The 12316-nt window shown below is 35.1% G+C and overlaps 1 pseudogene; it reads right to left on the bottom strand.

Moving 5' to 3' along the window:
* Positions 1 to 11775: 11775 nt before the first annotated feature.
* LOC140324089 (thioredoxin domain-containing protein 17 pseudogene) lies at positions 11776 to 12126 on the bottom strand (annotated as a pseudogene).
* Positions 12127 to 12316: the final 190 nt, after the last annotated feature.

Raw genomic sequence — 12316 nt, 5'->3', positions numbered from 1 at the left:
TATTTTTCTATGCATATATAAATTATTAGACCGTAGCATCCTCAGGGGTTTTAGGATTTTCAGAACTAATTACCTGATAAATTACTGATAGTATATTTTGTCCAACAGATTATGGAACATTCACCTCTTTTTTTTAAATGCTGTGGCAACATTGTTGCAAGGCTGTGATTTTACTGTAATTCCAGTTTCTGGTGGAATGGAATTCGTGGATCGTGGAATGCTAAACTGAATTCTCAGTATGATTTTTAAGAAAACAAACAGTACTGCTTTACCATACATAGTGACCAAAAATATATTCTTTAATAGTAAAGTCAGATTTTTTGGAATGCTAAAGTCCAAGAGCTTCTAAAAATTTTCTTCCATGTGTCAATCAATTTGGATCTTCCATTGGTTTTTCTACAGTATTTTTTGGGTTCTTGGAAACACTTTAGCTTTTGGGTACATTTGATGCCTGATTTCTTTTAAATTTATGTCATGTTTAACTTCTGTTAATAAAAAAGAAAGGTATTCCCTTGCTGAGAGATTCCTGCCCTCATATGATACAGCATGCCAAATTCAATCAAGTAGTCTGCCATTTGTATTATGATTTGGGCAAGAGGGGATAGCTCTGCTAGCTGTTACTTCATTTTTCATTTGCTCTTCTAACAATCTAGAGGGTTCACCTTGATGTTAATTAGTAATATGGTAAAACACAGTTATCTTAAGAAAAATGCTGACATGTTAATAAAACAGAACAAGGGCAATGATAATAAATTCTTTATTGTTTTTTTTATTACCTTTTTAACCAGGATTTCCTTTATTCTGGAAATGTTGGTAATTTTTTTTAATACACCTAAATACATTCCTATAATTACAGAATGTGGTAATTGGAAACTGTTTACTGATAGGAGTAAGGGCTTATATTGTTGGTTTTTGCATTTCCATGTAAGTCTATTGAAATGACTGATTAAAACAAATCAAATTCAGGTCAAAAGAAGGCCAACTGTAGGTTAAATGCACCGGTCAATGAATTCTAAATAATTTCAGAAACAATTCAAACAGATGTAAAACAGATGTTATCATTATAGGCCCTAAATGAATTTCATAGTTTAAAGGGACCTGGGTATAGATATTGATAGAGTGGTAAACAAACTACTAAAAGTTTGGCAACTACGTTCTGTGTCCATGTTTTAAACTTACGTTGTGATACGCACAGTGGCAGAGACATTGGGCCTGATTTATTAAAGCTCTCCTAGGCTTTCATCAGTGAAGCTGGTTGATCCAGCACTGTTGGCTTGGGGAGCTTTAATTAGGCACATTGGGTTAAATTTCATAGAATGGATTTTTTTTTACAAAAATATTTTCTTTAAAAGAGTTTAAAGCTAAAGTTGTTCTTTTATGATATCTACAGATTTTTTTTTTTTATTGGATGATAACCATGCAATACCCACTTTCAAATGAAAAATTGAACAAGCACATTTGTTTCTTTTTCCTTATTAGCAAAAGACCATTACCATTTTAACACCTATGTCAACACTCTACTTCTACTTACTCAATATTGATTAACTAATACATTTTTACATGGTCTTACCATGGCCCTTTGCCATACTAAATCCATATTTGTCATCAGTTATGATATATTGTTATTGTTGCATATAAAGCTGATGAAGAACAGTCTAGAAAACACTGGGTCTATAAATATAAAGCAGTGTGGTTTATGTTTTACAGCTTATCTTAATTGTTTTTTACATGCAACAGTGATCAGATTTACCAATATCTACCTGCATGTTCTCCTCATGTTTGCCTGGCTTTCCTCTGGGTACTCCAGTTTCCTCCCACAGTTCAAAAACCTGCAGTTAGGTTACTTGGCCTAAATTGACCAAAATAAAATTGGCCTAAAATTGACCTCAGACTGTAGGAATTACACATGACTATGGTAGGGAAATTATATTGTGAGCCCTTCCGAGGGACAGCTAGTGAAATGACTATGGACTTTGTAAAGCGCTGCATAATATTTTGGCGCTATATAAATACTGTGTATTAATAATAGGAGATTTTTATGTAGACAAAAATAGTAACTAAAGACACTGAGTTTATTTACTAAAAAAGAAACAAATTGTCACTATGGGCCTGATTTATTAATGCCCTTCAACACTGGAGAAAATAGATTATCATATGAGAACCTGGGTGTTCCAGCAAACCTGGAATGGATATGCTCCAGAACTGAAAACATTTTCCAGCTAATAGTAAATGGTTTTTAAGAAATCAATTGTTGGATCACCCAAGTTCTCCCGTGATAGTCTATTTTCTCCAGCCTTGGAGAACATTAAATCAGGCCCATTGTATATGTAAATGTTCACCTAGGTAAGGTGAAGTTATGAATACTTTGTTCTGTGCAAAGGAAATAATACAGGATTTTTGCAGGCAATGATTGAGTCACTGAAGTAAACAAAGCTACTCCTTATTCTTTAGGCTAACACGCTATGTATTTTTTTAGATTAAATACTCTATACAACTTTAGTAACTCAACTCCTATAATTTGTTCAAAGGAAAATTTTGTTGTCCATTAGAATCAATTTATCAATGTTTTTACCTAAGTTCACACGACTTTCTCCCAAAAATGTAAATTTTTTTCTGGATCCTTGGGTGAAATGAGTGAAGTTGTGTTAATCTTGGAAAAATACATTATTAATAATAGTATATAGGGGAGGGTGTCATAATTAAATATTGGAAGAATTAGCAGGATAATGAAGCTAGTTTTTAATCACAGTTCAGTTAAGTAAAAAAAAATGCCAACTAAGCTATATGAATAATGCACAAACATGTCTGATACACATGCAAACATATGCAAATATATGCAAACTGTATTCACTAATTACAAGAAACATAAGCCACACTGATTTTTTTTAAGTTCTTCCTATGTAAACCTTTTAATTAAAACAATAATCTTTTTAGAAATATAAATGAAAGTGATCTGACTACTGTAAAAAATAAAATTGATACGTGTTAAGCTTTTCTCATTGCATATTCCGACTTTGTTTTCCGCTTCACAGAGCTACAAACTGACTATGCATTAAAAGAGAACAGTAGAGAAATGGCCTTGGATGAAGTTAATTTTAGTTTCTTTTTTGGTACACTTTTACAATTACTTTTTATATTTGTTTTTACTACACATTTTTAACAAATAAATGTTTTTTCTGTGACAAAAGATTCCCATAGCAGGATGAGTTTAGTTGAATGACAGCAGCACAGAGCTGCTTGCTTGTGTTTTGTGACTCAAACTGCACCACACTGAGTGCATGAGAGCGGTCATGTCCATGCATGAACAGAAGCAAGTGCCTTTTGGTTGAATAATACTTTCTACAACCAATCACAGTAATCAGTCAGTAAAGTATTAAAAATATTTACTTACATTAAAACTTTCACTAACAGCAGCTGAAAGGAACTGCTCCAGTCAAATTTAGATACTTGAACATGACAATTAGTTCACTTGGAGTACATGTAGCTGACAAATCTGATGAATCAAAATCCCTGAACAGGAGAGTTTCTAGACCCCTTGCTAAATCTATGTCACAGAGAGTTTTGGCATTTCGTCATGTTAAAAGGGGTTCAACCTATTAGTAGCAAGGTGTAGCCAGTAAAATGGCCTGGGGTTGTATATGATAAAATAGCTGTCAAATAGGAAGACAGCAGGCAGCATGGTGGCTCAGGAGTTAGCACTCTGGCCTTTGCAGCGCTAGGTCCTAGGTTCGATTCCCTGCCAGGACACTATCTGCGTGGAGTTTGCAGGTTCTCCCCGTATCTGTGTGGGTTTCCTCCCAAAAACATGCAGTAAGGTTAATTGGCTTCTCCCTTAAAAAAAAAAATGACCTGAGACTACATTAATGACATATGACTATGGTAGGGACATTAGATTGTGAGCTCCATTAGTTAGTGACATGACTATGGACTTTGTACAGTGCTGCGTAGTATGATGGTGCTATATAAATACTGTGTAATAATAATAACCTTATAAGATATTGTAAAGTTTACCTTATTTAGGCCATTAGTAACACTTTCATAAAATGTGCCAATATCTTGTGCTAGGTATCGTGCTAGGTGCAGTATTATTTCTGTACGTATCATTTATATTTTGGCCATCTAGTGAGTGTACTGTTATATATTTGCATCACAGAATATTTATACTGACATGATTTATCCTGTCAGGACAAGGTTATCAAACACATTCATGCTGGTATTAATATAAAGCTGTCTGAAATCAAAGATTTTGCTGGAAGGAACACTCGGTGAAGGGTTAGCCTGTCTGGGTAGGGTTTCAGAAATTCCTGTTTAACAACGTGCCCTCCAATATCCTTTGTCAGAATGCCAATTCTTATTATCCGTCTGAAAATGCACTAGATTTTCTTCTGTCCTGCAATCATACCCAAGGCTCAAACACGAGATTATCTGCTTTTAACCCTGATATATTTTAATATTTTGAAAAATGTAGACCCTCCTGCTAATACAGTTTGTATATTTAGGAGAAATTATAAAAAATGTAAAAAGTACACAATTATTTGGCTTATTTTGCAGATTTTTACAGTCAATTATTTTTGCTTTCCAGGTAAAAGACTAAAAACATTTTTTTTCGAAATCCAGGAATAATACCACATATTTGTATGCTATTCTTACTTTGTTTTGATGCTTGGTTTCACAATTTCACTGTTTTGCAAAAGTAGTTAAGAATGGTAACAATGATTTGTGTGAATATTCACTTCAATTATCAGGAGCAAATGAAATAAGTGAACAAGGCTTTGCTTTTTTTTTATGATTGAATAATTGATGTAAATACTATGTGAATATTCTCAACCCCTTTAGTGAATCAGCCTCAGTATACTACAGAACATGCTTTTCCTTGGTTTCAGCGTGTTCGCTATTATACATCTACAGAAAGGTCTTGTATATTTTTGTGGGAAATAATAAATGATTTCAAATTTTTTTCCTATTATTTGTTATATATTTTTTTATACTTACAAACAAAAACAATGTGATACAACGTTGCACAGTATTAATTAATCCAATTAATAAATATAATATATAAACATGCAGAGAAGGCATTGGGCATATATCTTCATTTTTTTCATTACAATGGAATAATTTTTCTGTCTTGACTTTGCTACACAGCAATAACTGTAGGAACCAAGAATATGATATTTTAATTCAGCTAAAATCAATTCTGTAACATAATGTTAAAATATCATATTAATTGTACCAGTTATCTATTCGTCTAGCTACTTTTTTTTTACTTCAGTTTATTTTAATTACATTTAATTACGGCAATTTGATCAATGAGAAGTACCATGCAAACGTGTTAAGGGGTTTTAGCATCATTTCACACTGGGTGCATATATAAAAAAATTCTAATAAATAAAGATAACAATTTAAAAATCGCAGTGGAATATTTATGACCTAATTAATGTAACCTGGTGGAGTTAATGAATGAAAATGGTTTCATTTCTTGTCTTACTTTGAAGCAAATTAGCCCATGTAAAATATTTACAATGTTAAAAGGTTTTGGTACAACTACAAGAGATTTTACATGGATTATTCCCTCTATCCTTATAAATTACACAGAATGCTGATGTAAGTTATTGTTTTCCTAGGCACAGTGAGCCAACAAACTATCAAAGTCAAAGCATATGATGTGATTCTTGCGGAATTCAGTCGGCCCAGCTAAATAATGGTTCGGGTATATCTTTAGGCACTAAGACACCTTTGCAGCCCTACTTGACAGACCAATCTCGAGAAATATTAGAAATTTACTGGATTTGTCCAACCTAATATTGTTTAAATAGAGACAATGCCATCTGTCTCTCCCTTCTCCCTCCTACATACCCATATCTGAAATCTAGTGGTTCTAAAACATTTTTAGAAGAAGGGCCTTTTGGCAGTCGAAGCATGTCTGACCGTCCAGTAATGTCTTAAATTCCTATTTTTGTAAAACCCAATTATGTGTAGGAAAATGGTAAATCGCTCATGTGTATAACTAAATCAGGCTAGGTCTTTAGTTTCCTATGTTAGCCAAAAGCAAGCAACAACAGTAATTGTGTGGTGACTTCATTTTGGTATTTCAATAAAAAAATAACCCTTCCATCCAGTTAAAAGCCCTTCTACTTACCTTTATGCTAATTTTAGGAAGAATTTCCATCTTACTCAGATTTATGGTGACTTTGCAAGCAATAGAGCACCCATCTTTTCATTTTTAAAGTGACGAAAAACCTAATTTGTGGGATGATCTTTAACTCAAAGGTTGCTGGCCTCAAATGTTATTTTCAGTTTTAAAAGTGACCATGTGTGAAACAAGGCCGAGATCAGCAAATAAAGCACAATCTTTTACCAGTTTATTATTCTGCCAATCAAATCAAATGGTCTTCTGTGGCTGCCCAATCTCTGTCTACTCAGGCAGATCCATGCCCGTGCATTCTGCACAGCCTACGGTGATGCTGTTCTATCCACTGGACACAGCCCTGATTTATTAAAGCTCTCCAATGCTCCACCTTCATCAGGTAGCATGGATGGACGATTCTGGTCCAGAATTGAAAACATTTGCTAACAAATAGCAAATTATTTTGACAAAATTCATTCTTGGTTTGCTGGATCACCAAGCTTCACTGAAAAAAATATATTCTCTCCAGCCTTGGAGAGCTTTAATAAATCTGGGCCAGTGAGTGAAAATTCTATCAAGGACATCTGCTTCTCTTTACCCAAGCCATTAAACTCTGCATTGATCTGTCTTGTCCTGCCACCATCTGACATCGGATTGGGTGGGCTGATTAAAAATTGTCCCAGCTTATTGTTTTCCAACCTGTAATAGCAATCTTGATAGTCTGCTGGATGTGTTTTGTTAGTGGGTTGCCCTAGCTGACTTTATCTTTAGCTTTCTACTATCTTGCCCCAAGTTCTGGGGAAACCAAGTTCTGGGACAGTGCTACTAGCCTCCCAAAGCTAAGCAGGGTTTTTTAGACGAAGCGTACAGCAGAGACTGGGAACTGGTGTCTGACCTGAACTGACACTGGACAGGGCATAACAAATGTATTGCTGGAAAAGGTCATAAAGAAGGATTGTTTATTTACTGCCATGACAATATTTAATTGGCTAAAATAGAGAACTGGTAAAAATGACCAGTTCAGCATTATATATACTGTGCCCCCTTCCTTCCAAAATCAAGAAAAGATTTTTATTTAGAGGTTGCCAGGGGTCTGTAGGGGAAAAATCCCAATTCGCCATAATGTTAGTCACTTTCAAAGGAAGTAGTATAGTAGAGTAGAGGTGTTATACTAATAATTAACACATTTTATTTTCATTATTATGTCAACAGTGTCACACAGAAGCTTTTTGTGTCTCATGTCATTTAGAAAATTATACTTGACTAAAAAAGAAAATGGGTTTAAGAGCCAAAGTAGGCAGCCCCTTGCTAGTTAAGCCTGACCTGGAGCTAAGCAGATAGAATAATTCATTATATCGCTGAATCTTGCAAAACATGTATCAACATTTTTGGGCCCCAGCCTAAATATTAATGCCACCCGTCTTCCATTATGGTGTGATTTCTATATTTCTTTTATATTTTAAAGAATACTAAGAATATGAATTTGTATTTATATAAATATGGTTTTGTAATATTGTGTACTAATGTATTTTACTTTTGGTACCTGTATTTGAAGAAATGGACAAATCTTCAACAAAAGATGGTAAGGCTGTATAATGCATTTATGTTAGAACTACATGAATATACCTTGTTAAAAATAGTATGTTTTTTAAATGTAAGATTTCATTGTGAGCTTCAAAATAATAGAATGCATTAATAAAAGAACAAAACAAAAAACTTTAATATTTTTCAAACACAAATGCATTAGAAATGTGGGGGGCGTAGGGAATGTGAAGCTCCCCAGCATGGGATCATGACAGCTTCTTACGCTCCCCCCCAGGCACCTGAGGTCCCACAACTCTATACCCCCCCCCCTTGTACATTAAAATAAATACACTTACCTGAAAGAGTTGATAGGCTTGACAGGCAGGAATAGACTTCTGCAAGCTAGCTAACAAAGCTCCTATGAGAAGGGGAGAAAAGACCATTAGTCACAGTTAAGTAAGATCAGAGGAAAGCTCCCCTATCCCCCCCACCCATCATGCCCTGAACTTATACGGTGTGGTCTCTTCTTGTTGCAGAGAACCTTGTGGTGGACTTTATGTATTGGTGGTTATTTAAATTTTGCTATAGTTATTATAAGTTGTTTTTAAATAAAAGAAGTTTGTTTCAAGCCAATAATAAAGGCCGTGGTGAAGAAAATTCCAGTTTCAGTCTCTTTTTCAACTATTTTCATACCTATTTATCCATAGGTTAAGCATAAGGTTAAAGGTTAAGATGCTGGCTATAATCACATTGATGTAGAGGAAGAATTTCTCTGGGTGTCCTGGTAGACCCACTTTGATTGATATTCTTTATAAAAACAATTTCTGGGCTGGTGATACCCTAAGGTATATTTACTTTAGAAATCCTACTTTATCACAAATAGTTGGTAGTAAACAGTATGTATGGGGGATGGTGGTAAACACTGAATGTTCCTTCCTGAAAATGAAAGCGTTTTTTGCTAGCATCACAAAGAGTGTTTTATAAAGAACTTCCTCACCTGCAGAAAACTGGCCTCATATTGCTTCACCTGTTTGTTCTAATGTTCTGTCAGCTGCCATCAAATAAAGATCAATTCATTAAAATGTAGAGGAAGTACTGCAAATATACGGCACCTTAACAACCTATAATGATTGCACAATTACCTATGAAATAAGCGCAAGTAACAAATATATTGGAATGCCGGATTTCCCTTTGTTGACTCACAACTACCGTTTGAATAATTGTGGTTGGCATACAACTGTAACAACCGTATTTTTGTTTTTAACTAATCCATGACATAAGCTTGTCTCCAGGCTGGGATTTAAGGTCAAGGCCATAAATATTACTTATCAGGACTCCATAGCACTAAGGTAAGAAAACATTATTATCTAAGCACAGTAGTAGATTGAGAATGTACAACATCCCTGAGCGTCTCTTATTGAACTTTGTGCAGCAGCATTTATAAACTGGCACTAGTTCTGATTTAATACAGCTATAAAGGCCAAGAAAAAACACACACAAGCTGCAGGGAACATTATTATTGTAATAAACTGGGACTAATTGATAAGATCCACTACGAGTTGATAGGTATACAGTACATACTGTATACTCTCAGACCTACCATGGGCATACTTGTCAAGCCAAAGTCACAGCTTTCATATTAGGGCATTGCTGTCACACAGGGTGTGACATCAAAAGTGTGACATCACTGATCCAATAAATACTTAATGTGTTTCTTTAATAAAACATTATCTAAAAATAAGGTATACAATTTCCTTATCTGACTGTGGTCATGTTTCCTTCTTCCCTTTCCATCTGAGCATTCTCCTCCCTTCAACATTTCACACCTGTGAGTGTTGGATGCCTATGTCTTTCACCATGTACTGAGGTTCCATCCCGTGATGCAGGGCCACCTTCAGACATTTCTGAGCTACAGACTAGGTAAAATTCCTGGACCCCTTCCCCCGTGTCTAAAAGTTCCAGCATTGCAAGGGCCAGCTACAAAAGTACCCCTTGTTCCCCCCTTATGGTTGCCTTGTCTAATGGCAATATGGGGGACATAGGTACAGTCAAGATTTCAAAAGCTGCCAATGCTTAAAATGATTATGGTTGAAGCACTAGAATAGAACAAGAATAGGAGACATGGAGTGCTAGGGAGGTTAGTATAATGCTTCTTCTTCAATTGTAGAGAACTTTTGATCTGGAAATATGTTTGCTACTGTCACTTTAGGAAAATGGCATGGGGGGTACAGATACTTACCCCTTAACCCTATGAAAAATTCAAAGAGGCATTCTGATCCAATAAGTTCGGGGGGGGGGGGGGGGAGCCTTTCCTAAAATGCAGAGTAAAGTGCATGGGTGGGCCTACCACATATTTTGCAGTGAATGGTTTAAAGTACTAGTTCACCCACCTGTGCTGTCTAGCTGCATGTAAATTTCAGAATAGGATGGGCAAAATACTAAATCCTAAGGTAAAACAGCTCACATATCTGTACTCCAACTTAGCAATTAGGCGTTTGCCGGGAGTTCAGAAATAATTGCTATCATTTAGTAGCATTATACCAGTATCAAGCTCAAGGTTACAAGCTACAGAAATGATTTACAGTATTTGAAGTAAATCTTTCCGCAACAGACTCACAAAAAGATCGTTGTTTGTAAATGCCAAACATTTAATTGCTCAATCAATATTTATTACAGAATGATAATTTTTAATCAAGACCTTTTAAAAACAATATATACTCTTTCCAGGAAAGTTATTGATTTTGCTTTTTTTCAGAGGGGATTGGAATAATGTAACAATAAATAAACTAGTGGTTTCTGATAAATAACAGCAGTTCTTGTAAAAGCATTAGGGTGAAATGTGTCCAGACAGCAATCTAAATGGACTAATAAAATTAAACAATAAACTTGTATTGCCTGGGGAAACTATATGACTGCTTCTCTTTGAAGGAATAGCACTCTGTGCATGACTGTTGTTCCTTCAAATGCATTGAACAAGTTAAACCTTGTCCGATTTACTTTTTGCACTAGAGTTTTAAAGCTACACACCTACAGACTTTTATTTAAATGGGTAATGAATCCTCACAAATATGGGTTTAATGCTTCTAGCCATTGAACAGTGATACTGCATTGCCTTTGGAAAGTTTGTTGATAAATGTGTGTTGGTATAGAACAAGTACACCCTTATACTATTTCTACTTAATGACTATGAATTATGCATTTTTCAATATATTTAATTATTCTTCCTTCCAGTGCCTTGCAATGACATTTCTGAGTATGACCTAACCAGTTTTCCCGTTTCTTTTGGTTGCTGTATGTGGTTCGTACTTATATGAAAATATATAATGTAAACAATAGAAAACAAAAATCGAGTTGTTGCCAGTTCCGAGAGATAAAAAAACAAAACCTGATTGGTCATTATGGACTACAAAATCACTCATTTTTATGAATTCTATTAATCCCAAATGAGCACAGACAAAAACTAATTTTTTTCAAAGACTTTCTTAACACAAGAAAAGGTTTAAACCTCTGTCAGGTCTTTTACTGCATACAAATATAAAGCACATTTTAAAGACCATCCAATTTACACCTTTGATTTTATCTGCCCTTAAGCCATGCATCACCTAATAGGAAGCCTGTTTTTATTTATAAGGGTGCTGGTCAATGTGAGGTCTTGATACATATGATATAATATACCCAGGTAGAAAGAATTTAGTTTCTTTATCAGGTCCACAACAATCATGAAGGTAGTAATCCTTAACAAGTATACTTATTTTTTTATTCTTTTGTTGTATACTAATTTTTTATTAAACTAGTCAGAATGTACAGTTTGAAATATAAAAAGGTAGATGAAGCAATCATGAATTACACTTACTTGAAAATCAGAAGCTCTTTTTTAATGAGCTCTAATAAAATCTGAGATTTGCATTACTATAAGCCCTTCTAGCAGAACAATAGGCATGACTTTTACGTTTACTTTTTAAGTCAAAATGCAAAGAAGTGTGATTCATCTAATGACAAGAAATGTCCAAAGCAATGGCAGAACCAATGTTTTCCATTCTGTGGTAAAGCACACAATGGTTTTATTGGACATGTTTCCACTATATGGTTACCAAATAGATTGCTAAAAAGCAGCTTTAAAAATATTTTTAATCATCTGAAAACCGCATCTGGATTAGGTCAGGTTTAATGGAATCATCTTCGGTCAGTTTCTGTGCCATTCCAACTTTAACAAGAGTGGGAACACCGGTAAGTTTCAGATTTTTTTTAAAGTCCTGAGTTGGATGCTTCCAGTATGTTCTCTCGTTAACCAGGCAGTATATGAACACGGAGTCCTCTGGGAGATGTTTCATTTGCGCTTGGAAGACTGGTTCAGCTTTAACACAATCTGTGCACCAGCTCACCCCCTTCTCATCCTTGTGCCCACAGAACAGAGCAAACACTATCCTAACACTACCCTTGTGCTTCTCCACCTCATTGCAGTACTTTTTCATAGCCATGTACTTTCACCTCCGTGTGGGTAGTAGCCATGGCAGAGATCTGTGTGCAGTGCTGGCTTGCAGTCAGTGAAAGTATACTTTCTTGGTTTATTATTTTATTGGTGTTGGGAGTGTGGGTGGAACCTCACCCTATGCTCTCTGTTTCTGATTATGTAGACTCTTTACTGGATGCCTTGCATTTATAGACAAA

Source organism: Pyxicephalus adspersus, chromosome 1 (assembly GCF_032062135.1).
Source record: "Pyxicephalus adspersus chromosome 1, UCB_Pads_2.0, whole genome shotgun sequence".
Lineage (NCBI taxonomy): Eukaryota > Metazoa > Chordata > Amphibia > Anura > Pyxicephalidae > Pyxicephalus > Pyxicephalus adspersus.
Note: the sequence above shows the minus strand (reverse complement) of the source record. Positions and strands in the feature narration are given on the sequence as shown.